General features: G+C 37.5%; 1 protein-coding gene and 1 non-coding gene across 2 annotated transcripts in view; both read right to left on the reverse strand.

Moving 5' to 3' along the window:
• The window catches only part of STMND1 (stathmin domain containing 1), a 108669-nt gene that overhangs the window by 2625 nt on the left and 91395 nt on the right, over positions 1–14649 (reverse strand). The window lies entirely within an intron of this gene.
• LOC137774360 (U6 spliceosomal RNA) lies at positions 14213–14319 on the reverse strand. Its single transcript, XR_011075881.1, has one exon. It is a non-coding gene; the product is annotated as a U6 spliceosomal RNA (small nuclear RNA).

Raw genomic sequence — 14649 nt, forward strand, 5'->3', positions numbered from 1 at the left:
TCATTTATATATTTTCTTCCTCCCCCCACCCTGTCCTCTTAAATTAATCATGGAAATGAACTCCAGGCCCAAGGCTTATGAAGAATGTTGAGAAAAGAGGGTAATAGCATTTCATGAAGGGAGAGAAGTACTATCCCCACTTACGGTGGTGCCTGTTCCAGAGGTAGTACATTGCTCTGGGCAGCAAGTCTCCTCCAGGCACGGTTGGCCTCCTAGAGGTTATTGGATCTCCCGTAGGTCAGCTAAGTCCTCCACAGGGTTCTATACACATGAACACTGAAGAAATATCTACTGAAGAGAACTGCTGTCTTAAAGATATCTACTTGCATGCTTGATGAGAGAAAATACATTCTTAGCTAGAACTAACCACTTGTAAAGTATTTAGGCCAGGCACTTTTTTTTTTTTTTCATTTGGGAAACAAAAAAATGGCTCCCACGAAATCTTTTGTTTTGGTTGTTTGGAAACGTTTACTTATTTTGAGAGTCTGTATGAGCACTCTGATGTAAAACTAACAGGTTTTCTGCCCTTTGGAGAGGTCCCCATGATCAGATGTATTTCTGTTTCTCTGGGTGGGTTGGTAATTTTCTCTTAGTAACAGATAACAAATGTGTGTAATAGGTTATGCTGCTATTTTAGGGTGCAGAAGAGTTGGCAGTCAGAAACCTAGTCAGTTCAGCTCAGATCCACCTCTGGGAGAATTCTAGTCATGCTGCATTAAACCACATCTAAGCTGGTAAGTAAAGTGAAATGGAAATTTGTAACTGTAATTCAATCATGAAAATCATAATGCCTCTTTCACATCAAGCATCCAGAAAATAGAAAGCGGAATAGGGTCACTTTGGAGGACAAGGGAAGGGCAAAAATGAAAGCGGGGGCACGGAGGGTGGTAGTGGAGGGGGACAAAAACATTCCCTGCCAACCTCGCCCTTGGGACAGTTTCACTCTGCCCATGTAGAAGTGGCTTTAAGTGTATGCACACTTTACATTGTAGTATATAAATCTGAAAGGAAAGGAAGAGAATGCAAACATTTTAAACCCACCGTGTGTTTCTTCACATTTTAAATTCAGGGTGTACTTTGGTTCTCAATCTTTAAACAGTGAGCCTTGGAGCTGCCAAGTTATTTTAAGGAGCTGAGGATCTCTCCAAATGTACTGAATGACTGTCTCTTGATGACAGATTCATTCTAATGCTGTTGCTGGGAGGCAGAGGACACTGTGTGGTGGAAATAGCCATGGATCCCAAAACAGGAGACCTAGGGCCTAGCCCAAGCAGTCATTAACCAGCTCCAAGACCTTGTTTGGTTTCGTCATTAAAGAGTACAAATGTGGTTAGAAAAGCCTGTGACAGTCCTCGCTGAGCAAATACGCCCTAGAATGGAGGATGCTAGTCTGACCCTTTATTTACAGATGTTTAGAGGGTCACCTTGGAATCATGAGACAGCCCAATGTTGGCACTCAAGTGTTATTTATTTACTTTTAAAATATAAACTACGTGAGGTTATGTTGTACGATGGATATTTTCCCTGCTAACAAAGGAAAGGCATATTTATGACAGAAAATTATGAAAAAGCATAAGACGTACAAAGAAAATCAAAATCACTCACAATTCTACTCAGAATAACATAATATTTTACAGTGTCTAACATCAGGTGTTTCTTGTACATAAATATACGCTTACATGTGTGCTTGGAGTTGAGAAAGCTGAGGCCTAGAGAGAAATGGCTTCTAATAGGTCACATATCTAGCAAAGGATGCAACTGGGATTCAAATAAACCCTATTTTACATGTGAAAAAAAATTTTGTTAAATTTACATGTAACTTAGACATACTCAGTTGCACAAATCTAAATGTACATGTGCATATACCCATGTAACCGGTACCCAGATCAAGATGTAGGCTGTTGGCATCTGAAGTGGAGGCAATGCTGTAGGACTGAGCCCTTGACCTGTGGGGTCTGTGCTAACTCTGGGTAGTTAGTGTCAGAATTGAATTGAGTTGTTGGACACTTAGCTGGTGTTGGAAAAGACACCACTCTTTTGGTATCAAAGAAAAGCAGACGGAGACAAATCACGTCACAAGGGTCATTGATTTAAAGTATACACTATGTCCTGGAGGAGGATGCCTCAATCTTGCAAGGTCTCACCTCTGAGAGAACGCTCCGTGTTTTGAACAGAACATTCCATCCTTCTATCAGGATCTTTTGTGTAGTGAGGCATGTGTTACAACCAATGGATTCCAAGATCATGTGCCCAGTCTTGTGCCCCTTTATCGTAAAGAGGATATTTCGGCCTATTGCAGTATTATGTGGAAGCCTACGCTAGTGGATCAAATGCTGCTCCTTGTGAACAGAAAGGGCAAACTCATACCCAGAATATATACTCATACATAACAAAATCTCTGCTCCTTCGTGGGCAGAAGGAGTCCAATGTGGTCAACTTGCTGCCAAGGGGCTGGTTGGTCTCATAGAAAGATAGGGAGGTATTATGGAACAAGCGTTGATCTCTGCTGCTGGCAGGTTAGACATCCAATGAGCCTCGGGAAGAGCTGTAGGGTTTGTGCATAGCCTCCATCCCTGCCACCTTGGCCACTCTGTTCCTGTATCCATTGTGCCTGCCCTGGGTGGCTGATGACAGAAGCTAGCTGATATCTACAGGTCAAGCCACTTTGTCTACCTGATGTGGCGATACATTTTGTGGTGGTTACATTCTGACGGGCATTAACATACGCTACAGAGGTCTTCACACTTGGTGCCCGCTGCCCTATAGCGATCCACATGCCTCTTTCTCCTAAGACTTCTGGGTCCCCGATCTTCCAACATTTCTCCTTTCAGGGTTCTGAGCAGATGGCCAGATAACTTGCTGCCCCCATCTGTATTTATTCTAACCTCCGACCACTTCTTTTCCGACATAAAGGTGGATGAACTGGTATTTTGCCTAAATTGTATCCAAAGGGAGGATTTCCTTTCACCACTGTCTTTCAAGGCCACCTTTGAATGGGGCTGTACCACAGTTACCATTCATTTTTGGCTCGGATCCCACATAATAGACTGATTATTACCAGCTACTTTATCATGGCCTGAACCAGAATTCCTTTAAATCAATTATATGGATATTTTTGGTGAAAACTCCTTTAGACTAAAAATATTAATGTATCTCTTTATTTTTAAAACTCATCAAACATATCTTGAGGCTTGTTTTGTAGCAATGAGTGTACTTATGTTGGATTTCCAGCAAACTTTTACCAAAAATGCAGGAGATTTCTCTTTGTTTTTAAGGTACATATTTATACAGAAAAATCTACCAGAGTAAATAAATATCTTCTTCACACTAATTTTTTGCCTTTACCAAAAGATGAAGAAATGATCAGTTTTAATGATCAGATTTTGAAATACAGAAGCAAAAAAAATCATGGGTCCATCAAAGTCAGCTTCCCAGATTGGCATCCTTATCCCTCAATTTCTGGGTAAATTGTATAAAATTAATTATAATATCTCAAAGTTTAGCCTAGAACATAATTGTGTTAATGACAATGCTCAGAAGCAGTGTAAATGAACTAAAACCAACATAAAGAGTCAAAATTACAAGGCAAATATGTCTTTTAAGAGAGCCATAAGCTTGAATCTTCACTGCCTTAGAATTCTTTCTCCTTTCTTCATACATATATAGGTTTGTTTTCTGCAAATGTAGTTCTTGAGCACAGAAATTTTATGCTCATTGATATAAGCATTTGCAACTGTTGCCTCAGCGTACATGGGTGAGTTTTTTAAAAGAACGCGGTCAAGGAGGAACCAGAAGTGTTTGGCAAGGCTGTGTACAGCCCCCTGTTCTGGATGGAGAAGGGACATGAAAATGGGGACATATCTGTTCCTAGCGTGTGGTTTTTTCAGCGGATCATAGTGCTTTACAATGGCTTGGCTTTCTCTTTCTCTTGGAAACTTTCTGGGCCTGAAAACATCATTCCAGATGTTTTCTCTGACATCTGAATATTGATCTTTCCTTACCCGGCAATTTTCCTGCATAACCACAGGTCTATGTCCTTGTTGTGAGAGGCAACTCCAGAAATTTGGAGCCTAGAAGGGAGAAATAGAAGAAACAGCAGAATGACCAGTTGATGGAGTACAGGAGTGTCAACTAAGGAAAGCACGAAGTCTATCTATACTTATATCAGGCTCTGCCAAAGAGACAAGTAACAATAAATTAGCCAAAAAACACACTGAAGAGTCAAACACAATCAGGGTTTCTGTCAGATTCTGGCAGTGATTCTGAGGGGATCTTGTGCAAATAAAGAAACCTTTCTGTACTGTGTTTTAAATCACATAAACAGTGAAAATAAAGATATAAAGATTAATATGCATGTGTATACGTATAACTGGGGTTGTGATATCTCTTTCTGTTTACAAAGCAAAGCAATTCAGCTAATTATATCCACCAAAACACAGTGAATCAACCCAAACATTTAATGAAAATAACTTATTTTGGCTTATCTATTCTGTTTCTATTTATATTATGCTGCATGACAGTCCTTGGCCCCTCTTTGTATATGGAAAAATGTCATTTTCAACTTATACCGAGAATCCCTGTCAATATAGGCTATCACAATTAAAGCAGTTTTCTTTTAATTTAAAAGGACAACTCAAGAGATGAATTGCTGATATAAAAGTTATTTAACTTAAGTTAACTAACTGCACAGTTGGTTATTTTTCTAATCCTAGGACGATGTTTATAAAATATTTTCCCTCACAGCTTTAAAAACAGATATTTTTTCTAATTGTATTTTTCTTCCAATTTCAATTTACCTTTTCTTTTTCTTGCACACTTATGGGTGTAAAACTGTCATTGTTTTTTTCTTAGGAAAAGAAGACCAACAAGCAATTTTACGTGAAAAAAGCAAACATTTTCTCAGGATGTCTTGTACTTTATAAGAAATATAGTACAATGTATCAAAATTAATTAGCTTAGGTCCAAATATTGTATACATATATGCCCATTAAATATTTTTTCTTGAAAATATGTTTCTTAGTGAATATAGATATATAGATATATAGATATATTTTTTTTTTTCCTCCTGGTCATGTTGAGATGTCATCATCTCAGTCATGCTGGTAAGTTTAGGAAGAATAAAATATTTATGACTGGTAAATATTGCAGGTTTGGAGATTTTTTTAAATGTTAGAAAACCCAAATCTACCTCTATTTTCCGGGAACCATCCTGGACACTTCTATCACAAAACTCTCTAAATGCCAAAATGCATTGGTTAAGGATTTCCAGAATTCTCCTCAGATCATTCAGATCCATAGACAAGATGGGTTAAAAAGATGAATTACTCTATTTTGTTTCTTAGTGGTGTAAGGCAGAGAAAAACTTTTCTGAAAAGTGTTTGGTGTGTATGATGTTCGTCAGTATCCTGATTTCTCTGCCACTCTTTCATTAATATTAATTAGGCTATACTTGTATTATTTTATATCTTAGCTCAGCAAAACATTGTTAAACTATTATAACCAGGAGGAAGAGGCTAGAATATGAAGATTTCAGAAGAAATAAAATTTCAATTAACTCTAAATAGGAGGTAAAAAGTAGGAAAAAAAGAGTGCTTTTTCCTCACTTGGAAATCAATGAGCTGCTCCGTATTATCCAAAACCAAAGGATGGGTCCCACATAAAAAGATTCCATTTGGAGAGTTGCCTGTGATAGTAAAAAACTCTATAAAGTTGCAATATATTAAAAAAGAGTAGAGAGAACTTTCAAAATTTGATCTATTTTTCTTGGTCAAGAGGAATCAAAGGGTCTAAACAAGTAGTTTCAGAATATACTGAAAGAGGAGAAACTCTTCAGGAATGGTGGAATAAGGACCTCTGAAAATCTGTTCTCACATAAAAGCAATGAGAGCGTCAGCCCCCCAAATTGTCAAAATCAGTGTTTTCAGAATTCTGGAAATAATCAAACACTTGCAAAAATTTGAGTCACATTTATTGAAGAAAAACAGGTGACTCTTGATAAGAACAGTGAGCTTTGTGGTATTTTATCTTCCCCAATTTCCATCTTCTTCTCTCTAGTTTCATAGGAGTCTTGAAAACCAATACCCTTGCGATCACAGTGGGTGTGAAGAACAGGAGACCAGCAGCCACTGGAGGGAGTAAAGTGGTGCTGGAGCACCCCCCCAAATGCGCCATTCCCAGAGAACTGTCGTTATTTGACCTGTCCGACAGCTTCCTGAAAATCTCCACTCACAGAGCTTGTCTTTGTTTGACCTCATGAAGAACTCAGCGCAAGCGGCCTTTTTTCCTGGGGCACTTGTCAAAAAACTTTCAGTGGTAGTTGTTTAACACTGTAGCTGCCCGAGGTCATGATAACCAGTGATGAATAAAACACTTAAAAGATAAAGCCAGGGAATGAGATGTCCATAGGGAGATTCTTGAGAATCTAGGAGGCCACGTGCATTTGCAAGACTGTGCACGTTCACGGGAAAGACCTGAGAAGACCCTAATCTCTCACCTTTGGCTGACCTTGAGGTCCTGTGCAAGCAGGAAGTAAAGGCTAAACAGTTTTAAACTGCCAGAGCCTTGAACGTGTATCCCAACATGGACACAAAGCTTCTTGAGGAACGCTGGGAGACTTATTTGTTCAAGGCATTTGGGAAATTGATGTCCAATTGTTAGACGATAACTAAGGTAACCAGGCAGAGACTTTAGTGGTTAGACCCAACACAGAACACACACTTCAAAGAATTACTTCATCAAGCTACTAAGCAAAGAAGCAACAACAACAATAATAAACAGCTATAAGCACCAAGGAGAGGGGAAATTTGAATTCCAGAGTTGCCACATTATAATATTTTAAAAGTCCAGTTTTAACAAATTTCCTACAAAAAATAAGAGTCATACAAAGAAACAGAAAAGCCCATGCACAGGGCAGTCAAAAGAAACTCTCCCTGAGAAAGCCCACAAGTTGGACTTACTAGACAAAGACTTCAAATCAGGAATTATAAATACTTTCAAAGAACTAAAAGAAGCCATATCCAAACAAATAATGAAGGAAAGTATGAGAATGATGCCCGACCAAATAGATATTACCAATAAAAAGACAGAAATTATACAAAAAAGCATCAATTAGAAATTCTGGAGTTGAAAAGTAAAACTGAAGTGAAAAATTTGCTAAGGGGCTCAACAGCAGATCTGAGCTGGCAGAAGAAAGGATCACCCTGAACCTGGGGATAGAATTGAGATTATCCAGTTTGGGAAACTAAGCAGGAATAGTGAAAGAAGAAAAATGAACAGAGACTCAGAGACCTATGGACAACACAGGTGTACAAATGTATTTATAATGGGAGTCAAAGAAGGAAGAGAGAAAGAAAAAAATAGGAAGATATTTCAAGAAATTATGGCTGAAGCCTCCCAAATTTGATGAAAAACATTAATCTACACATCACGGCAGCTCAATAAACTCCAAGTAGGAAAACTCAATTAGGCATACACATTTCATGTCAAACTGTCAAAAGCAAAAGCCAAATGAATACATGACAAATGCAATACAAAATCAAGTGTGTTTCTATACACTTGCAATGAACAATCCAAAAATAAAATTAAAAAACAATTCCATTTATAACAGTATCAAGATAAAATACTTATGAATAAATTTAACAAAACAAAAGCAAGAGTTGAACACTGAAAACTGCAAAGCATCACTGAAGGAAATTAAAGAAGACCTACACAAATGGAAAGACATCCTATGTTCATGAATTGGAAGACTTAACATTAAGATGGCAACTTTCCAAACTGATCTAAAGATTCAGTGCAATCTCTTTCGAAATTGCAGCTGCTTTTTTGTACAGAAATTGGCAAGCTGATCCTAAAATTCATATGGAATTACAAAAGACCCAGAATAGCCAAAACAATCTTGAAAAAGAAAATTAAGTAGGAGGGCTCATACTTCCTGATTTCAAAAATTATGACAAAGCTGTAGTAATCAAGACAGTGAGGTACTGGCATAAAGCTAGACATACAGATCAGCAGAATAAAAAAATCCAGCATCCAGAAGTAAGCCCATATATTTATAGTCAACTGATTTTTCACAAGTGTGCCAAGAAAATTAAATGGGAAAGAATGATCTTTTCAACAAATGTACTGAGACAGTTGAATATCCACATGCAAACAAAGTTGGATTTTTATCCTACACCATATGCGAAGATTAACTCAAAATGGATCAGAGTCTTAAGTACAGAGGTAAAAATATGAAACTCTTAGAAGAAAATGTAAATCTTTATAACCTTGTATTAGTCTGTAGTAGATCAATCTCGGTCCACAAACTGTGGCGTGCAAGCAGTGTAACTTTAATTAAAGTATAGCATAGATGTTAAGGTCTCAGATGGTGCTGCCAGACTGCCTGGGTTCAAGTCCTAGCTCTGTGTCTTGCTGAGATTAAAACATTTCTTAATAATTCTTAAACATTACCCTGCTAAAAGGAAAATCCAAAATACAAATGCCAAGAATATTTTGATCGTTGGTAGCATTATTGGGATAAGTGAATAGCTTATTAGGTGATTACATTGATTATTTGTTATCATATATAACTTCTAGTATGTTTGTAAAAATAGTCTCTTTACTTTCTGGTCATATTTTTCTATAGCATCACAGATTTTAGAGATAGAATGGATCTTACAAATCTTTGTATAAAGGTGAGACATCTAACACTGTCATCCCTTGACTCTCCCAAGGTCACATAAGTAGTTAGTGACAACAGTTAATTGAAAAAGACAACTAGAGGTCCGCTATGTGGGTAATCTGGGTGGTGTTCTCATCCTCTAAAGACCTTCTTCAACAATAGACTACACTTGACCTCAAGCTCTAGCTCTCCACTTAATATGATTTCCCCAACATATTTTTCAGCTTTGGGTTTTGGGACTTTCCATTTTCCTTTTTGCCCAATACTACAAAGCCTAATGCTTAAAGCTGATTTACAGTATCTCTGCTCTATTGAATTGTGATTGGTATACTTAGGTTGTTTCAGCTGTTGTGTCAGTTTTTGTTTTTGACAATACGCTTTTCCTAAAAGTATTTATAATGATGACATAAAACCCTTCAGATGATAGTCCAGGATATCTTCAGCTAGCTCAAAACACCATTACATTTTCAAATTAATTTTCATTAAAAAATAGACCATATGTAATGTTTCTGTGATGACGATGTCAGGCATTGTTCTAGCTTAGGTTTGCCACATTTAGTAAATAAAAATATAGCATATCCAGGTAAATTTGAATTTCAGATAAACAACAAGTAAACCAACTGTTGCCCAGAACATACCTATATTAAAACAAATTATTCACTGTTTGTCTGAAATTAAAATAGTACTAGATAGCTTTTATTTTACCTGGTAATACTAATTTAGGTGCGTAAGGTACATCATGAATAGAGGATTCATGCTCTCATAGAATTTATATTTTTAGAGGGGAGAGATGGACAATACAATGAACATAATTAATAAGTAAACTATATAGTATGTTAGAAGATAAATGCTTTAGAATAAAAGTAGAGAACAGGATCCCTTAACCTAGGTGTGAGGGCAGGTTCTCATTTTCAATAGGGTTGTTGATGAGATAAGCCTCATTGAGAGGCAAGATTTGAACAAGGACTTGGAGCATTTTTCCAGAATTTAGGGCAAGAGTATTCCAGGCTGAGGGACAGTGTTTAAAATACTGAGGAACAGCAAGGAACCAGTTGGCTAGAGTAAAGTGAGTGGTAGGAGAGAAAATGTGGGCCCAGACCACAGGGCCTGGGAAGCCATTGTAATGACTTTGGAGCCATTGCAGGATTTTGTGCAGAGGTGTGATATGACCTGACTTATCTTTTTAAAGATCACTCTAGATGATAGAGTGATAAGTCTAAAAGCAGGGAGACTATTAAGAGGTGATCATAATCATCAAGGTGAGAGGTGAAGGGGCGCAGACTATGGTGGTGGCAGTAGAAGTGGGGGAAAATGGTGAGATTCCAGAGATAGATTGAAGGTTGAACCAACGGGATTTCCTAAAGATTGAATATGAGATGTGACAGAAAGAAGAACTTACGGGTGATAGCAAAGATTTTACCCTAAGCACATGCCATGAAAAGCCCTAACCTTCAGACTGGGGATATTTTTAAGGAGCTATGCATTGAAAGCTCTAAGGACTAATTGTGATTACCTCGAAGTGTCATTTAAATAATATATTAACATACATCTATGGACACAAATTAGAGCATGACCTACTGCTTCTTTGGGGAAGCTGAAGGCAACTGGACTGTCGTATACTATAAATAGATTTTTGTGGAGATATTTTATTTTATTCCACCTGTCAGGAAAACAGCGGGTCAGACAGCTTTCCAGCTTACCAAATGTTACCAAGCCCTGAATGCTTCAGCCTCAACGTAATTATATCCTTTTTATTTATTGATAAACACCATATGCCTGTCATGTCAGAGATCAGAGAATGTCAAGGAGTCATTCATTAGACTTTGCTACAAAGCCTCCCTCATTATTCTCCACTTCGTTCATTCTTGCTAAGCCTTCACGTCTGAGGACCTCTGTTCCTAGGGGATTCACAACAGGGTATTCAACTCAAAGCATGTTTTGATAGTTGAGCCATTGGTTTTATCACTAATCTGCAACTCCCTTCTTTCAATTATTTGCCCTGATGTAGAGGAGCCATGATTCAGATGATTCAAAGAAAGAGAGAGAAGATAATAAAAATTATTTATAATTAGTTTAGAAATATATAAATTGCCCTTGAAACACTTCACTCTTCCTAATTCTGGTTGACACAGACTAAATTTAAAGTTGATTTGCATCCTCTGAGCCTATGTGAGCTAGAGAGGAGGGAGTTTTGTTTAGTATGACAGATGGCAGGGTGATACTGTTTTGGGATTAAAAAGAAAATATATTGTAGCATTTCCATTTAAAAAGGGCTCTGCTTTTGTTATGAACACATGGGAATGCATGAGATGATAATGGTGGTGATGATCATAAAAAAAGTAGCAAGAACAATAATAGCTAATAACTTATTTAACTTTTAATATTTGCCACATACTGCTCTAGGCACTCCAGTTATGTTAATCCTCTTAATCCTCATATGAGGTCTGTATTATTATTCCTCATATTTTACAAATGAGGGAACTGATGTTCAAAGAACATAGGTAACTTGCTCAAGGTCACATAGTCAATATGTGGCAGAGCTGGGATTCGAATCCAGATGGTCTGATTTCAAACTTTTAACTTCTATATGATGTCAAATCATATGAAAATATCAACAATAAAATATAATGCATTATTTCGCTTGATAGAAAGGGAAATGCCTAGGTATCATAACAGAGAAGAAACTCAAAGTTGGAGTCATGACAAGAAACGAAGCAGTAAAGCCCCAGGGACTACCAGACCCAAATACAGACACTAAGAACTACGTAGGATTTTACTGTCTGCATGGGGAACAGGACACATAAACTTGAACCTATGCAGGGAGGGGAGCTTGGAATGAAGCTCTTTATTACATCTGGGAATATTTGAGTCTTGCCTTGTATGTTGGGCAGAAAAACTCTGCCCAACAACCCAGAAAACTAAAAAGAATTTTGTTGTCTTCTTAGAGCAATGATGGGCAAAGATATTTGTAAATTTGTGAGCAAACCTAAATAAGGGAAAAAACAAAATTCCAAACCTGTGTTCCATGTGGGTATGAAGTCCACATTTTTATTACCCACAGCGTAAAGCAACATGAAGCTTAGAAATAGACATAAAAATTAGTCCACATTCAGTAGTGTGTCCGGGGCTTTGACAGAAGGAAATGCAAAAGGATTTGTAGGGACAGTTCCACCTCTCAGGATTAAGGGGTGCCCTTGGAGGTGTGAGGGAAACAATGTGAATTACCAGTAAAAAAAATTATGGACGACACAAAGAAATGAGCCCCTGTGAGGATGAGTCGATAGAAAAAACAGGTAGTATGCCAGGTATCAGACATAAGAGATAACTGGGAAAATGCTGTAAGTATATTTTAAATTGTTAAAGAGACAAAAGAAAGAACAAAGAATGCATTGCAAGATAGGATACTGTGAGTTTAAAAGAACCAAAGAGAACTTCAGGAAATGAAAAAATTAAAATAAAAACTCAATCAATAAGTAAACAAGAGATTTGATACAGATGAATGGGGAAGTAATGTGCCCGTGGTAGAGCTGAGGAATTCAACCAAAGAGAACAAGATATGGGAGGAAGGGGGAATTATTAGAAAGAGATAGAAAATGAGAGATTAAGAAACATAGAAGACTGAATCAGAAGGCATAACATATGCCTAATAGGAGACCCACACTGAAGAAACAATATTTGAAGAGAGGCAATATTTAAAGAGATAATAGATGGCTGTTTCTCAAAGAAAAACATGCAGATGCGAACCAAATTATGAATAGAATAAATAAAAATAAATCCACACCTAAATACATTGGAGTAAACCTACAGCACACCAAAGAAAAACAGAAAAATTTGAAAAGAGACGAATAGAAAAGATAGTAATAGAGTGCTATATTGGGACTCTTTCTGTCTCAATTTCTGCAGAGGCCACTTAAGATCAACAACAAAATAATAAGGAGCAAATACTCCCTGATTACAAAGAGAGGTACTAAACTCCTTATGCAGGATGTGGAAAGGGAGTAGTGAGTAAAAACTAAGTGACTTTCCCCCTTCATCTTGATGTAGACCATTTAGAAACACTTCCTTTGTAGCCTGGAATGTTGATTTTGTTTTTTTTGCAAATCTCAATGTGTGTTTGCAATGAATATGTATTGTCTTTTTTTTACATTAATTTTTATTGAAGTACAGTTGCTTTACAATGTTGTGTTAGTTTCTACTGTACAGAGAAGTAAATCAGCTATACATATACATATATCCCCTCTTTTTTGGATTTCCTTCCTATTTATTTATTCATTTAACATCTTTATTGGAGTATAATTGCTTTGTGTTGGTTTCTGCTGTATAAGAAAGTGAATCAGCTGTATGTATACATATATCCCCATATCCCCTCCCTCTTGCGTCACCCTCCACCCTCCCTATCCCACCCCTCTAGGTGGTCACAAAGCACAGAGCTGATCTCCTTGTGCTATGCGGCTGCTTCCCACTAGCTATCTATTTTACATCTGGCAGTGTATATATGTCCATGACACTCTCTCACTTCATCCCAGCTTACCCTTCCCCCACCCCGTGTCCTCAAGTCCATTCTCTACGTCTGCATCTTTATTCCTGTCCTGCCTCTAGGTTCATCAGAACCATTTTTTTTTTAGATTCCATATATATGTGTTAGCATACGGTATTTGTTTTTCTCTTTCTGACTTACTTCACTCTGTATGACAGACTCTAGGTCCATCCACCTCACTACAAATAACTCAATTTCGTTTCTTTTTATGGTTGAGTAATATTTCATTGTATATATGTGTCATATCTTCTTTATCCATTCAACTGTTGATGGACACTTAGGTTGCTTCCATGTCCTGGCTACTGTAAATAGTGCTGCAGTGAATATCGTAGTACATGTCTCTTTTTGAATTATGGTTTTCTCAGGGTATAGGCCCAGTAGTGGGATTGCTGGGTTGTATGGTAGTTCTACTTTTAGTTTTACAAGGAACCTCCATACTGTTCTCCATAGTGGCTGTATCAATTTACATTCCTGCCAACAGTGCAAGAGGCTTCCCTTTTCTCCACACCCTCTCCAGCATTTATTGTTTGTAGGTTTTTTGATGATGGCCATTCTGACTGGTGTGAGGTGATACCTCATTGTGGTTTTGATTTGCATTTCTCTAATGATTAGTGATGTTGAGCATCCTTTCATGAGTTTGTTGGCAATCTGCATATCTTCTTTGGAGAAATGTCTATTTAGGTCTTCTGCCCATTTTTGGATTGGGTTGTTTGGTTTTTTGATATTGAGCTGCATGAGCTGCTTGTATATTTTGGAGCTTAATCCTTTGTCACTTGCTTCGTTTGCAAATATTTTTTCCCATTCTGAGGGTTGTCTTTTCATCTTGTTTATGGTTTCCTTTGCTGTGCAAAAGTTTTTAAGTTTCATTAGGTCCCATTTGTTTAGTTTTGTTTTTATTTCCATTTCTCCAGGAGGTGAGTCAAAAAGGATCTTGCTGTGATTTATGTCATAGAGTGTTTCTTCTGAGTTGTGTAGTGTCTGGCCTCACATTTAGGTTTTTAATCCACTTTGAGTTTAAAAATATGGAACACTTCATGAATTTGTGTGTCATCCCTGTGCGCGGGCCATGCTAATCTTCTCTGTATCGTTCCAATTTTAGTATATGTGCTGCCGAAGCGAGCACTTCCTTCCCATTTAGGTCACCACAGAGCACTGAGTAGAGTTCCCTGAGCTATACAGTAGGTTCTCATTAGTTATCTATTTTACACATAGTATCAATAGTGTATATATGTCAACCCCAATCTCCCAACTCATCCCCCCCTTCCCCCCCTTGCTGTCCATAGTCCATACGTTTGTCCTCTACATCTGTGTCTCTATTTCTGCTTTGCCAATGAGATCATCTATACCATTTTTCTAGATTCCACATATATGCATTAATATATGATATTTGTTTTTCCTTTCTGGCTTACTTCACTCTGTATGACACTCTCTAGGTCCATCCATGTCTCTACAA

Source organism: Eschrichtius robustus, chromosome 12, assembly GCF_028021215.1.
Source record: "Eschrichtius robustus isolate mEscRob2 chromosome 12, mEscRob2.pri, whole genome shotgun sequence".
Lineage (NCBI taxonomy): Eukaryota > Metazoa > Chordata > Mammalia > Artiodactyla > Eschrichtiidae > Eschrichtius > Eschrichtius robustus.